Source organism: Rissa tridactyla, chromosome 13, assembly GCF_028500815.1.
Source record: "Rissa tridactyla isolate bRisTri1 chromosome 13, bRisTri1.patW.cur.20221130, whole genome shotgun sequence".
Taxonomy (NCBI): Eukaryota; Metazoa; Chordata; class Aves; order Charadriiformes; family Laridae; genus Rissa; species Rissa tridactyla.
This window is the reverse complement of record NC_071478.1, coordinates 4,835,188-4,850,872: the sequence shown is the minus strand read 5'-3', so window position 1 is coordinate 4,850,872 and position 15,685 is coordinate 4,835,188. Positions and strand designations below refer to the sequence as shown.

The 15,685-nt window shown below is 40.6% G+C and overlaps 1 protein-coding gene across 3 annotated transcripts in view; it reads right to left on the bottom strand.

Annotated features, from left to right (window-relative positions):
- Positions 1–15,314, bottom strand: part of CLIP1 (CAP-Gly domain containing linker protein 1) — a 79,924-nt gene extending 64,610 nt beyond the window's left edge. The window contains exons 1-4 of one of the 3 annotated variants that reach the window (XM_054219256.1): positions 14,631–15,314; positions 12,999–14,514; positions 10,031–12,418; positions 9,498–9,555 (exon numbers count right to left, since the gene is read on the bottom strand). The gene's annotated coding sequence lies outside the window, so the exon portion shown is untranslated. Of the gene's footprint in view, positions 1–8,210; positions 8,324–8,361; positions 8,478–9,497; positions 9,556–10,030; positions 12,419–12,998; positions 14,515–14,630 lie in introns of those variants that run through there. The other 2 variants (XM_054219255.1, XM_054219257.1) reach the window with 2 other exon arrangements.
- Between the last annotated feature and the right edge of the window lie 371 nt (positions 15,315–15,685).

Genomic DNA, 15,685 nt, shown 5'->3' with positions numbered 1-15,685 from the left:
ACACATTTCTAAGCTCAAAAAAGAGACCACTTCAATTTGTTAATTATGCTAAGCATACCAGTGCTTTGCAAAATACATAAACATTAAGACTAACAGATACAGAGTAAACATTCTAGAAGGATTGTGTAGAACAGATAACTCTGCTGAAAATCTCACAGGGATCTGTAACCAGAGAAGATCATAGGTAATCCCTGCTGCAGTCAACTAGTACGTATCTAGAAAACAAATTCTGACCATACCATGAAGAAAATGTAACACGTACAAAATAAATCAGAAAACCCCTTCTGTAGAAAAGCGGTATGGAAAATACATTTCAGAGACCACCACAATCCAGTAACTTCACTTTCCTGAGAGAAAAATAAACTCCCCACAAGAAGCACTATGTTTGAAATAGCAGCCTGAACAGCATTTTCTTAAATATCTGTTTCGTCCTCTTGATGTTCATACCACTATTGCTAAGCTTTCAAAAGCTCATGAATCATTCCTCAAATATCCTGACAATGGTTTAGAGAAAGTAACTTGGAATTTCGAACCCAGAAACTTTTCTCTTCTGGGCCATGAATTACACCAAAAGCTCAGACCCTTCACAGTTACAAAAGGCTTACAACTCCTAAAATTATTGCCATCTCAAAACATGAAAGCATCTTCTGTATGATTCATATCTAATTCTTATTACAGCTCTAGAAGTTGTATTTGCAGTCTCCTGGGCTGGTGTTCCCGTTTCTGTAAAAAATGAGTATGTATATTTCCAAAAGCACTTAAAATAATGCTTTTAGTTGAATTTATAGGCTTCTGAAATTCACACACTATTTAGAAATACAACCACATTTTGGCTTTGAACAAAACAAGTGCCTTCACATTGCACTGCTATTTGCTTCTTTTTAGCTCTTGAAGAATATTTCTCTCTCTGCAAGAATGTGCCAGATCACAGAGACCAACTTCTGGAAGGTTCAGATAAGAATGAGATTAATTCATCCACAGCAGGCCCACAAACTGACTAGACTGGGACGTCCCCACCAACATCCTTACTGAAACTATTCTGGATGAGGTAGACAGGGCAGAGGGATAAACTGCAGAAAGCAGACAGGTTCACACATCCTCCCTAAATAGCATTTCCTACTGTTACCTTCTTGGGTTTTTTCCAAGGAGGAATACCAGTATAGTCCTCCACTGCTACGTATTATGCAGCCAGATTTCTCATGTTTTGGAAAACTGCAACGTCAGCACATCCAGCCTGCGAGATGAGCCGCATCTCCCCCTGGATGTGATGACTCCTCTGACACATTCTGGGTCTACTGCAGATGCTTCATATTGGGCAACTATAAAGACTGAATCACCATTTTGCAAGCGTTGCATTACATCTACAATGAAGTAATTCCACAGCACACAATATCCATTGTAAATGTCACACTAAGCTTCAAAGTCAGCTCTGTAACGATTACAAGTAGTTAAGCCAAAGAGATGGATTTGGAAGCCTTCATGCATTAACTTTTCAGAACTTCTCTTGTAAAGATGCAGCACACTCTGTATTCCTAGCCATTTGCTACTTAAATACAACCATTTTGGAGCTATGAATTCACATCAAGGTCTTTTTGCATTTAGCCATTGAAGCCAATTACCGAAACGGCAAATGAACTTCTCTCTGAATCTAATGCTCATGACTTAGTGCAAATTCAGCGTGTTTTGTCAGCTCCAAAGCATTTACTGAATGAGTAGCAAGTTCAGACTGAAACAAGCCAGAAAGCACTGCAGGCATTTGATAACAAAGCAAATCACAAACAGCAAATTATTATGGTACTGATGTAACAGCCTCTGCATAGCCACTGTTAAACCAAATTGATTATCTGAATGTTGCTCAAGAATTCAACCGTACTGTTCAGTGATTAGAGACTGTGGGATTACAGAAGCATCTTCAGGTATCATTTCAGTTGAAATGAATAGAATTTAAGAAATAATTTATACAAGAAACAGAAACTATACAGAATTAAGAACTTTAAATTTCAATAGAATAAGGGAGTCTACATTTGATTACTCATTCAATACACAGCAATTAGAAAAAAGGGAGCATTTAAAAACATGACTTCAGTTTTATTTTGTCTCCCAGAAACCATGGATTTTGATGTCAATAAACCAAGTAATGTGATGATCTGAATATATTTTTCAGGTACGTCACTACCACAAGAAAAGACACCAAATTAATACGCATCATTTAATTCAATGTTTATCATACTAAGTGCCATCAGATGCTATTTACTTGGCTTACTAGATGTTCTGCTTACTGCCAGAAACAAAATACATGGGCTGCTATGTGCCTATCAAACCAGCATTTTGTACCTCACTTTTAAAGGTAGAAAAAATTTTGCATTTAAAATTCAGCTGATCAGGTGGAAAAAAAAAATGAATAATAAGGAATCCAGACCTTTCAAATCTGTTGTTTGCAGATACTGGTATAGGAAATAAAAATTTAATAAGAAAATAAGCAAGAACGTCCCCTAGCTTGTATAGGATCGTTCTTCTTATGACATTCTACTTCAGGTCATTCCAGCCCAATCCAATATAAGCATCATATGAATTCTAGAGAGGTAGACCCTTCACAACGGCAAACACTCATCCAACATGTGTTTCTCAAGTTTCCCATATTGTATTCTTAACATAAATACAAATTTTATAAGAGACAGATTCTTGAAGAAGTGCATCTCTGTTTATTTTAACTAGGCATAACTATTAACAGAATGAAAGTAATCCTTTGCTCTTCTGAAGTGACTTCAAAGTCACTACCAGGATTACTCCAGGAAATTACTGTTGCATGCAAGTTTTAGTATGTCTTTAAGTCTAACTCAAAATACAGTTTGCTTTTGCCATCGTAAAGATACAAACCCAAAAGCTTGCAATAAGTTGGGAAGTATGCCCACTGGTATGACACAGCTCTTTTGACGGTGTCGTTGATTTGATGAACAGATCTTGACACAAAGAGTGGCTGACAAATTACTCAAGCTGAATCATATCTATACGATCACTAGCAGAGATCCTGAAAAATCTTTCAACTCTATTTTGGAGGGCATTTGTTTAGATAAACACTACTTAGTCTGAAGCAACTAGTACATTCAGTGAAAACAAAGACACCAGAGGATATTCAAAACAGACCCAACACTGTAACGCAAACACTATGCCTTGTCATCACTCATCCCACTATCAAGCAACCATCACACCACAGCGTAAGGACATCCCCATAAATAGCTACTGGTTTTCTGTAACTTCAAAGAGTGAATCTCTGTTTCCTTAAGAACTCTGAAGACACTCCTGCTTTCTTGTACACTTAGCAGGACTGGGGAAGAACAGAATTTGTTGTTTGGGAATCGATCCAAACACCCCACAATGCTGTCCCTCATTAAGGACATGGCTGATCTAGAGCTCAACCAGCAACTTTAGATTTGTTTCTTAACTGAGACAGATCGTAGACATTGTATTTCTATATCACGGAGATGACTTGAACTATTTTCCATGTGAGTTCACAGATCCATAGCATATTCAGAACCAAAGACTTCTATATTATCTTTCAACATCAGGGCTTTTATGGCAGCCAGGCCTGCATACAAATCTGCATTTTTCCTTTGATTTTGAACCTGCTGGGTAATTTCAACTAAAGAAAATAAAAGGCAGGAGATTTCTAAAAACAAATATTATATTCTTACAAGTTTCATGGAAGTAGGCCAACCAGTAAGAGGGAAACTTGTGTTCAAATAGTCTTGAGTTTCTCCCAATGACTTTAGGTCAGACCAACTAATTCCTGAGTTTGGAGATAATATAAAATTTGAATATGATACAGTTAGGAGACCACCATTATGAGATGCAAATCCACTGAAAATTAGAGGGTTTTAGTGACATTGCTAAGTTAGTAAATAAGACGCATGGCTGTTTTCTACCTTGGAAAATGTAGAATATTCACTGCAAACTGGATAAACAGGATTCTCTCTGCATATGCTTGGGAAAGGGAAAAGGCACGGTAAATGCCTATAACTAAAACTGAACTAAGAACAAGATGATTCAGATGAAAAATAGTAAGAGGCTTAGGACCTCAAATCATCAGTCAGATATTACAGCAACGCTCTGAGGAAGGTAATTCATTAAAGCTTCTGCTCTGATTATGGATTTGAATTCTGCACCAAGGACATTTTAAGTAACACCATTTTACCATTCTATAGCTCGCTATGTTCATCCAGATTCCTAAATGCCTCAAGATCCTCAGTAAAATAAAAAGCAACAAACCATGGAAACACAGACTGCTGAATACAAAACAAAAATTAGAGAGTATGAATGTAACAGTAAAAAATTATTTTGGGCTAGCAATTTGTGAGTAATTTTTTCCTCAATCTACGTTGCTATTTCTAAACACAGTCTGTTCAATTTTTTTAAGATATTCCCACCTTTAATTAATAAGGAAGAGCTGGTAACTGTTAAAAAACTTAAAAAAAATAATCACAAAAAATATGATGCAAATTCTAACACTTCAAGTTGCTGCTGTACACACGCGTTATAAAAATGTCACTGCTATAGTCTATTAAAAGATCAGAAAGCACATGATCCTCCTAAGCACACATCATTCTCTACAGAATGAGTCAAGGATTGAGAAGTAGAGAAAGTTTTCACCCAAGAAAGTACATAATTATCACCTCTTCTGGTAAGCCCACTATGAATACTTACTACTTTTCCTACATTTTTCCAAGGAAATTCTCGCCTTTCCCCAAAGCCCTCTGTTTTGGAAGTAGTAAGTTAATAAGAGAAAGTTGTTTGACTGTCCCCACTGACTTCTGATGATGATACTGCACTTCAGCCACCTCAGTTAAGTGCATTCAGTCCACAACAACAATTATGATTTTGGAATAGTAGAGCATCAAGTTTAAGTTATTTATGATCTCGTTTAAATGAAAATTTGAGATGGAAAATACCACCTCCTGTCTGTCTCAAAACCAAATGCATATAATCAAAGACACAGGGCTTCTCCCCAACACAGTTACAACTGAAGCAGCCGAAACAAAGATGCTGCTCTTTAGAGTAACGATTTAATTTTGATAGACTTGTGTGAAACTGTAAGTGTTTCACACTCTTTGAAAACATCAAGTCAGCAATCCCTTTTTAGCCGTCCATGTTCTTAGCCTTTTAAATTAGCACCATGACTGCTATACGGCTGGCATAAAGTAGAAGTACAAATACAGAACTTAGATAAACATTGCTGTGATTGAGTGGATGCTGCTGACAAGCAGAGAAGCAGAATGAGTGTGTCAGGTAAGCTAACTCAATCAAATACTAAGTTTCCCTCTTTGCCTTGCAATTTCCCCTCAAAATAAGCTAAAAATATAGAGAGTTAAGATTATAAAAATCAGGAAAACTGAACGGCTTTTAACGGCGTTTCTCCTTGAAACAGTAGAGTGAAGGCATGTCTTATAAATTAAAAGAATACATGGTGCTATTCACCCAAAAGTCTTCTGTCTGAGTTTGTACAACGTGCAAGTGTAGCATCATCTGCAAAAATAAATGTGTGTAGAGGACAGACACATCCATAGATGTTTGACATCACCAGGGACCATGCTGCTGACAGAGCTGGCTTCAGTTCTGCAGGTCAAGAAGAACGGACTGGTTGCTCCAGCAGAAACTGGCATCGAGCTGAGCGCAGCTGAGATTACAGCTAATGCAGTATATAATTGCCTTTCATTAAATAACAAAACACCATCCATCTGAGGCATTTCTAAACATGCCAGTCCAATAAGGATTCCAGTGCGTTACTTTTTATACGTGCCAGCAGAGCCAGTAGTCCCTAAAGAATGCCAAAAGATTAAACAAGAGCTGCATTCATTCATGGTCATCATGTTCAAACATTAGAAAACTTGCATTCAACATACGGAGTTAACATTTGACCTGAATGTTTTGGAGAGAAAAAGAAAAGCAGTTTTGAAAAATCATATTGGCAAGCCAGATCGCGCTCTCTCTTTTGAAGGAAGATCTACGTTGAAATATTCTCAGTCACTCCCAAGAAAAACTTTAACAGGGCTAAAAGGAGGAGCACTAAAGGAATTATCCCATCTGCCCAAGCTAAGTAAATAAAGGCTGTCCTGGATATTCACACTCAGAAGATTATAAACAGACACAGCCTGGGAAATCTACAGGAGCTCTACAAAGTCACTGCAATCAGCATATATAAGCACTGTTCCTTCCTACAGTACCATCACATTAGGAAAAAAGGTTATTTACTTCCTACAGTACACCTCTGTGATGAGGATAAGAGACAGTTGTTTTTCTGCCCCTCACTAAAAAGTTGAGATCCTCTCTTTAAAAGAAACCCTACAAAGTACACAGAACTAATTTTTTTTTTGGCCAAATAAAATCTCCCTCTGTATCCCTAAAGATATGGAAATTTGAGATCACATTTCCAAGCTTTTCTGCTTCAGCCAACACATCCCTCTCCCTCTCCCCTCCCTGTTCAATACACACAAAGCTTCAGTGCACTTTCGCACAGATAGAAAATCTAGTGCATATAAGGAACAGACAGGAAGAAAACCCTTAAATCTTGTCATTTTAAACCAAGAACTAATAACCCTCTGCACATTTTTCAGTTCTTCTACTTTCGGTATGTAAATGAAGAAGTTTTGTCAGTACCTGAACAGTTACACATTCCTTAGACTAAGGTACGCTGCTGTTAAGGGGGAAGGAGAGGGGGGAAAGTTATTTACTTTTCCCCTGCAGTATCTAATTTGCTGTCTTGTTACATGTTGTAGCAGGTGCACACAGGCACACACTTCAGAAAAATCACTCTCTAACATTGCTAGTTTCAGAATTATATGTGTACTTCTGTTCTTTAAATAAAATTCTTCGCAAAGCAGCATGTGGCATAAAGGCATTTCCTCTTTTGTACCTCTTTTCTTTCTTCTTCCGACATGTCAATACAGCTATCACATGTCTTAAAATCTTTCTGCTCAAAGATCCCAAAGCAACCTGTGGACTTCCATAAAACCCTACCCATCCAGCACACTGGGTGAGTGAGTGAAGGGGTGGGGAGGAAAGGGCCTTCGTTTCAGAGTCATGAACATATACAGTCACAGACTAAATTTTCTTCCCCATGCTATGGTTTGGAAGAGATTTTTTTCTGTGTGTGGTGTTGACTTTTGTTTGCTTCTATTTATTTTTATGTCTTAAAAGATACACACAAAGATGTTATAATGAAAGGGGAAACTAACTCCTGGTTTTAATGCAGCAGCAGCCACATTAACATGTGAGTAACAGCAACAATTACCTTGTGCCCCATGACAGCTGAGGCACAGAAAAGAGAACACCAAATCGCCTTAGGTATAGTGATATAGCGGAAAGCAGGAGGGGCCATGAGCTTTTGCCCGGGGATCTCACAGGTCTAACGCTGGCGACAAACATGGCAGTAAGCTCTGGCTGAGCCACCCGGAACCGCGGGGTGACACAAGAGCAGCTCACCTGCAAACCACCGGCTCTGAAAACAACACAAGCGTGGGGAGCAGACATAAAACCAAAAGAAAGAACAGGCGAGTGAATTATAAACCAAATCGTTAATCAGTAAAATACCAGCATATATAGGCGTAGTATGCCGGGAACTGCAGGTCGGCATTTACCAGGAGGTGCTCAGCCCCCTTCCCCCCGGAATCACCCGCTCAAGCCACCACCGCCGCGAAGCTCGGCGTTACATCCTCTAAGGACAAGACCGGAGCAGCGAGCGCATTCCAGACCCTCCCTGCTCCTCACCAACCACGACGACACCCTCTCCCCGCCCCGAGGGCCCTGCGCGGCGGGAGGCGAGCCCCGGGAGCCCCCCCAGGGCGCTGCCACCTCCGAGTTTACGGAGGCCCCGTCCGGCCCCGTCCAACCGGGGTCACGGCGGCGGGAGGGGGAGCAGCCGTACAAGAGCGGAATGAGCCCGGCAAACCCGAGCACAGGGCTCGGGAACCAGCCAAACCGGCTGCTGTCACCGCGGCCCGGGCAGGCCGGCGGGGAAGCACCGGCACGTGTGGCGGAGGCCAACAGCTCCCGCGCCGGGGGGGGGCGGCCGCGTGGCCTCGCCCCACCCAACCCAGCATCGCCCCCTCCCGGCACAGCCCCCCGCCCCGCTCGGGACCCCTCAGCCCCCCACACAGGGCCGCTCCCCGTCCCCGCACCGCCGCCCGCGCCGTCCCCGCGTCGCCTCGCTTCCTCACCGCCCTCACGGCCCCGGCGCGGGCACAGCGCGGCGCCCGCCGAGGCGCCCAGACTGGAAGCGGAGGCCCCGAGGCGGGAGGCGGCCGGCGGCTCCCCCCGCCCTCAGACACCGCCGCCCGCCCCTTCGCCGGCCCCAAGCGGCGGCCTCACCGCTGCCGCCTTCGGCTCCGCGCCACCGCCTTCCACGGCCGCCGCCAGCGCCGGGCGCAGCTCCTGCCGCCGCCGCCTCCTCACTCCTCCTCCTCTGCGGCGGCGGCGCCTCCCCGGCTGGCAGGGGGCGGGGCGGGCGGACAACGTCTGCGCCCGGCCGGGCCGGCGTGAGGCGGAGACTGCAGCAGCGGGAACCGCGCCTCCCTCCGCGCCCCTGCCCGGCTCCTCCGCGTTCTCCCTTCTTTCGCCTCCTTCTTTTTTTTTTTTTTTTTTTTCCCCCCTCCCCTTTGTCTCCCCCCCTGCTTTGTTCGCCCCCCGGGGGCGGCCCAAGGGGGTACCCGTCGCCGCCGGGGGAAGGAGGGGCTCCCCCCGGTCTAACCCCTTCCCGGGCGGCCCGGGGGAGGCCGGGCACAGCCCGGTGCGGAGGGTCGCCCTGGTGCCCGCAGCGGGGAGGGGGCCCGAGCAGCGAGAAGGCGCTGCGGCAGCAGGCGGGCGTGAATGGGGCGGGGGGAAAGGGTGGGGAGACGAGACAGGGCGGTGTGAAGCACAGAGCTCTTAGTGGGTGAATAACTTTACTGTCTGCTTCTTATCTCCATTTTCCTTTTGTCCCGATGCCCAGAAATTTATCGTTCTTTCTCTAAATTACCGAGTTATTTTAATTTTCATTGTGTTTGTGAAGCAACACATTGGAACCTGGCGTGAGCCCATGGCTGAAGTTTAAACAGCTGTAGCAGCAGCTCCAGCGCCATCATCAACAATTTAATACTAATTTGCAAGGCTGAATTCAAACACCTCTGCTTCACTTCTTCACCTCTCACAAACAGGCAACAGAGCCCAGCCAGAGCTGGCCCGCAACTGCTGAATTCATCACAAAGCAGACCTCAGTTTGCAGTCTCGTAGATCATTCAGTTTCTGCATGATGCCATTCGAACAAAAGGGTGATGAGAAAGCAGTTCCATTGCTGGAGTCTGACTGCAATTTGTGTTTCATTTTGGCTTCGTTCTTTGGCGTTACTCCAGCATGGTAAAGCACAAAATGGTGTGACGCAGTCCCCCAAATAATAGGTTTCAACTAGATCAGCATTTAGCAATGTTTGTTAGAATTTCACTTCCTAAATGTTAAATAGAATCTCTTACCAGGGCCATTAGATGCTGAAAGATACTCGAATCCATGCACAGCCACCCTTCTTTCTCCCTGCAAAATTAGACAAAAGTTTTGCTGAATAAGGACTTCAGGATTTAAATATTAGGTTGTATTTAGAAGCGCAGAGCCAGCAAATGATTGCTTGAAACAAAAAAATGACCCTGCAGCCCCTAACTATAGAAATAATCCCCAGCACAAAAATTGCAATTAGTACGACTCTCTGGGTTTGACCCTAACTTTACAGAACACTTGTCCAAAATATCTGTTAGCTTGAGAGCTACAGTTGTGAACCTTTGTGTTTCTTTCGGGTATTGTAGATTTGAGCTTTCTGTATTGATCTGATGCTTCTATAGAATGTGTTTTCCATCATTTTCATTCATTAATTTGATTTTTTTGTCTAACAGTTAATTTGTTACCATGTAGGGAGATTTCAAGTGTATGCAGTTCAATGCATATTAACAGTTTTCATAAGCAACGTTAGCCTGATGTATCCAGTACAGAGCACAGCAACTACAAGTCGGCTTACTCTTAAGATAGAAACTGAGTTGTAGCGTTGCGCTGTTCTTGTGGAACCTGTAATAAAGCACAAGCAGTAAACGACTGTGGTGAAATAATAGATGAAACACAGTTCAAATGTGTAAATAGCTTGCTTTACTCCCTTGCAAGGCTAAAGCTAAAAATGTCCTGTTACTAAAGCGAGAATTGAGAATGATGTCACATAGATCAAAAGCTTCTACTTATAAAGTGAACGTGCCATTGGTTTTTCATGTAATTTCCTAGTGAACAGCATCAGAGTTTCAAGATCAAAGTAATCTTGTAGGAAACAAGGGAGTTAGTTATGCATCATTCAACCACTATCAACCTTCAAACTATGAAAAAGTAGCTTTAGAGCAACTGTAACTTAAGTTCATCCCAATTAGAAATGTTTGACAGCTTCTGTGTAGCAGGCAACACTTAGATGAAGATCTATGCAGACTATGACAACAATAACATTTAATATGTTCACATCCAATTTGTAGCAATCATTACAAAAAAAGATGCTGGTACTATAAATCACAGTACTACAAAGCACTGAATATAATTGAAAGCCAGAATATCTTTGATTCCAGTCCTAGTGTCTCTTCTCTTCTGAACTTCATGATCAGATCAGTCAATATATAATAGACATTTTCATAACTCTACGAAAACAGGAATTGCTGGATGCTCCAGGGAAATTCAGGATGCTAACGTAACTACTAGCATCCTGGCCACAAGTATAAGGTCCACTTTAGAATTAAAATTGTTCTCTCCAATAACGTGGGAACACCAGTTGAAATGGTTTTTGCCCTTTTTCAGATACGTCCAAAATTATTGAAGCTTTCAGAATAGCTAAAACGTTGTTCTTTAAGAACTGCATTTAAGGATATCCTGACTTACACATTTTCACATTCAGTCTTCCAACCAAGTATGAAGATTTTGAGTATAAGATTTTTTTTTTTTCCCCTGAACAATCTCTTTAATATGTACCTTTGCCAATTCCTATACAGAACTGATGATCACACCTGCTTCAGAAAAAGCAACTGATTGTTTGGGGTTGGTTTTTTTTTTTTTAATCACAGAAGTGCTACTTCAAAAATCCCAGCAAAGAAACTTGCACTATTATTCTCTGTAGTTGTTTCTGATTTTACAAAAACACAACAGGATTCCCCCCTCCCATTTTAACCTGATTGGTACATTTTGCTCATCTATTTACAGCTATATTGATCCCAAAGAGATTTAGCATCCTGAAGCCTCATGCTTACTCTTATTATTTTTTGGCTTTAAATTTATGCCTCTAAAACTGGCAGTCTTTGACTGATAGGTTACGCTAGATGAAAATCTGCCCTTTTAGCCTCAATTATCATGTATGCAACAGTTCCCCAAAAAAAAAAAAAAGTACTGCAGAAATGGTAGTTACTTTCACAGTTCAGTGGACTGAAAGTCTGCAAGAACTCTTTTCCACTCTTCACGCACTTGCTGTTTTCCTCCCCTAGGTCAGCTGAACAACCCAGCAGCAGTACAAAACAGCTCTGCGAGTCCACGTGCTTTGCTGGTGTGCTACACAAGAAACTTTAATCCAATTTTACATTATTTGTTCTACCCAACATCGGTAGAACAGAGAACAGTGTTTAAACAGACAGTTTTTAAAGAATCCTTTCTGCGTGCTTGTTTAAACAAGGTACTTAATTTAACATTTATGTTCATCTTGATTATGAGTGTTTCATTTCATAGATAACTGAGAAACCATAGTCTATTAAAAAAGATGGACTATGCAAATCATTCTATCACTTATGTAAATACAAACAAAACCTGAATTCTCACCTATAGAGAAGCAAAGAAGGTTTTTTTGTTCATATGGAGAGTGCCTAGTTCTAAAGAGTTTTTTTATTCAGTCATTGGATCACGGCTAAATATATGTTGTAAAAAATCCTATGTCAAATCTTTGTTGCTTATAGTTAACCAAAGTTTAGGAAGTGTCCAATTGTCGCATGTTAATTACCATGTTATTAAATCCATCCTGTTTGTAAGCTTCTCCAAGGATCGGGACCAATTCCTACCTCTGACTCATCCCCTCCCACCCCCCAAAACGTAAGCATGACTCTACCACGTATTCTTAGGAACAACATCGACCTTCAATGGCATTTACTTACCAGAGTCAATCCAGCCGTGTTACAAAATGAAGGTACTATGGAGTTCCATGGCAACTACCAATGCATTGAAACACTTCAATTACATTTGAGCTTCTTCCTCCTCTTCGGGTTTTTGGGTTTGTTTTTTTTCCCAGCTATCCTGCCTTACAGAGTTTGCAGTAAAAATAATTCTTCTTAGCAGCTAACACGTCTTTCAGATATCTTCTAGAATCTCAGCTATTTTTCTTTTAGCGACATTTTAAGCGCTGCGAATTAGGTTATAAAAATATAAGTTAGAAATTAAAATCTTTTTAAGAGACAACTAGTCACCTGACTGATACCCTGACTATTGTGCACAGATTAGATATTTTTAGATGCACATAAGCATTTTAAATACTTTTGCTGTTCTAAATGCTGTAAACAAACATGAGTACCATGCCAACAGGAATCTGTGGGAAAATTTGAGTGATGCCTGCTCACACTATACCCACCTCATTACAAATTTTATTACTCATTCATTTTAGTAAGCTCTAATCTAGGTTATTATGCCACACCCATCACCATGGGAATGTGACTTGGAAGTAACAGAAAGACTTTGCTGTTCAGCTTTTTCGCAGACCTTGAGTGTGATCTGATTGCAGTTTCAATATACAAAACTAATTTGAATAGTTATACCTGAGAGATTAAAGAAATTTGGTAATTACAAGAGTCTTCAGTGCAGCAACAATGTATAGCACTTGATAGGAAAACTGAAGTATAGGTAAAGAGCTAAGAGATAAATACATTCCTAACCATGAAAGAAACAACAGGCATAACTCCCCATCCCTAATTAACTGTATGTCTTACAGCAGAGGTAAATACAGTAGGAGTTTTAGTCATTGGTTCTGCTCAACCTTCTCATACTGACTGCCACCTCCATAGGAAGGAAAATCTGAAAGACGAGATTTAAAGGAGATTTACATACTTATCTTATGTAAAAGATACCTCTGAGTGTCCAGTATTTTTTATGATTACCCTTATTTCAAATCAATTACTGCAAGTTAAAACCAAACATTACAGTTCCTGCAAAAGACTGTCCGCTTTTCTGACATCAAAACATAAGCACTACAAAAATCTTATTTTAAGAAAAAAGAACAATTACAGGAACTTTTATAAGTTTTGTTTACAATCTGAAAGGCAAAAGAATAACAAATGAAAGACAGACAGGGATAATACCAAGACTAAAAGGAGCAGGTCTAAACATCTGCTAACAGTTTTGCAAAAGAAGCACAAAAGCACTATAAAAAATAATTCTGAGCACACAGACAACTCCGTATTTACAAAAGCCTAGAGTCTTTTGTTATATTAAAAACCAAAATTCTTATATGGGAACAATCCCAGTTGTGGGAATTTTACTTCATGCCTGTATGCAAGTGTGACAGCGTGGGTTGCATGCTTCCGGTGGTAGCAGACCACATGAGAAGGACAAAAACGTTTACTGACTTGAACAACTAGTCAGTCTAGTCACTTTGGACAGAAATTTCAGTGGACATAGAATGTGGACCCAAACACAGTCCATTCCTGCTCCAAGTGCCCCCCCCAAATATTTGCTTTAGATACCAGAAGGCACCATCTTCTAAAAATGGAAGGGATCCGTATCTCCAAGTAGTTCGTGTGCAGCAAATACAAGAGTGGCCGAAGTGATAAAAAATGCTGAACAATTTAAAACGCAAAGCTTTATAAAACTAAGGATTTAACATATTTAAATAGAATTTACCATTACATTAAAAGCCATGTTGCTGAAATGACTTCATTTTACTCTTACCCTAATACCTTTGGTATAAATCTTGGAAGCAATAAAGTTAACAGCTACTTTAGTGGTAAGTCTGAGAATCTGTACAAACATTGAAGACTTATCTTCAATTATTCTGAGCAATTAGGTGTAAGGGTGATTTATTATGAATTTATTGTAAACACAGAGAGCACTAAAGGGTACTAAGCACATAAAGATGATTTTCATCTTGCAGCATCTGTAAGCAAGGCAGAAGTACACAAGTACTCCTGTGAAGGTTAGGCTGCCTGTCCTACTAAAGAGGCAGTATTTCCTAAGAGCTATTAAAAAAAGATCTCCCAAGGTGTGGAAAGAGAACTGCATGTTTACAATATGAGCACCTCAACACACCCAAAAGGTGTGTACACTTGAAATCATTACCTCATGCCCTGCATCACGTTATCATCCACATGCGAACGATGCAGCACGCAGCACAATGGCTTCTGTGCACTGTCATTACCAGCCTTAACTCCACGGGAGGAGGAGGCATGGAGAAAGGACAAGATCTCTACATGCTTCCCAATAGTGATTTGTTTGTAAAGTGTGTAGAAGCTGGAAAAAACATATTATTTTGTTATCCATTGCTGTTACAGAAAGCAATACTATTTCTCCTATAAAAGATGAAAAGGCAAAAGCCTTCCATTTTAGCACATACGATGAACATTTACCTTCACCACTACTTTTGAAATGCAACCACATAAACTGAACTGGTATATGCTGCAAAAGTTTTTTCAGTCTCTTGGAAGACGAGCAGTTCATACATAAAGACACTTCGGTTTTCCCTCCTGTAAAGTTTAGAGCAAAAAAAGGAAGTAAAGACAAAAGCTTTAACTACAGAAAGCCTGGGGTTCTTTGAAGCATTTGAAAGCAGAGTGTACTAATATCATATATTATAAGGATCTGCGGGAAATATGTACTATCTGCAAAGTTGAGGATTTTAAAGAATAAGTTCCGTCTCTGAAGTTACCTTTAAACAAAAACACCGTTGAACATCCCCCCTTCACAAGTCTTTTCTTGGATACCTGAATATACTTTTGGTTTACCACGTGTCGCATTTGTCGAGGAAGGCTTTTTTCCTGCATTTATACAAGGACAAACAAATGCTTTACCAGCTCCAACGAATACTGTTAAGTCAATCTAGTACTCCCTCTGTTGGCAATGCAAACAACGTACAGTCATTCCACCCACAGGGCCCTCTGAAGACAATTAAGAGAAGAAGGGAAAAGAGTGTTAGAACAATTAATCAGCAGAATTATTACACTTTTAAGCTTTCAGAAGCAAGCAATTCTTCAGATTATGAAAACTGAATGGTATGGCAACGTTCTATTTAAGTAGCTAAAATAATTTGAAGAGCTTCTTGATTATGAAAACCTGAACCCAATAGTTGGGAACGTTCCTAAAATATGTAACTTTATTCCTGCGCATTTTAATTAGCTGCTTTTTCTAATTCTCTTCAGTACTTAATTTTCAAAAATCAGCACTTTGATGGTTTAGGACTCCAATTAAAAAATCTTTATATAAAAGCTCATTTATTAAACCTCTGTACACAACAATGAACAGGTATGTACAGCAAGTTTACAGGAAGGATGATGTTACAAAAGATACAGTGGTAATTAAAACTGACCCACATAAATAATTTATAAAAATATTTGAAATGGCGAAGATAATGCTGGTAATCCCTGATTATTTTCATCCAATTGTCAGGATTTTAACGTGGGAAATC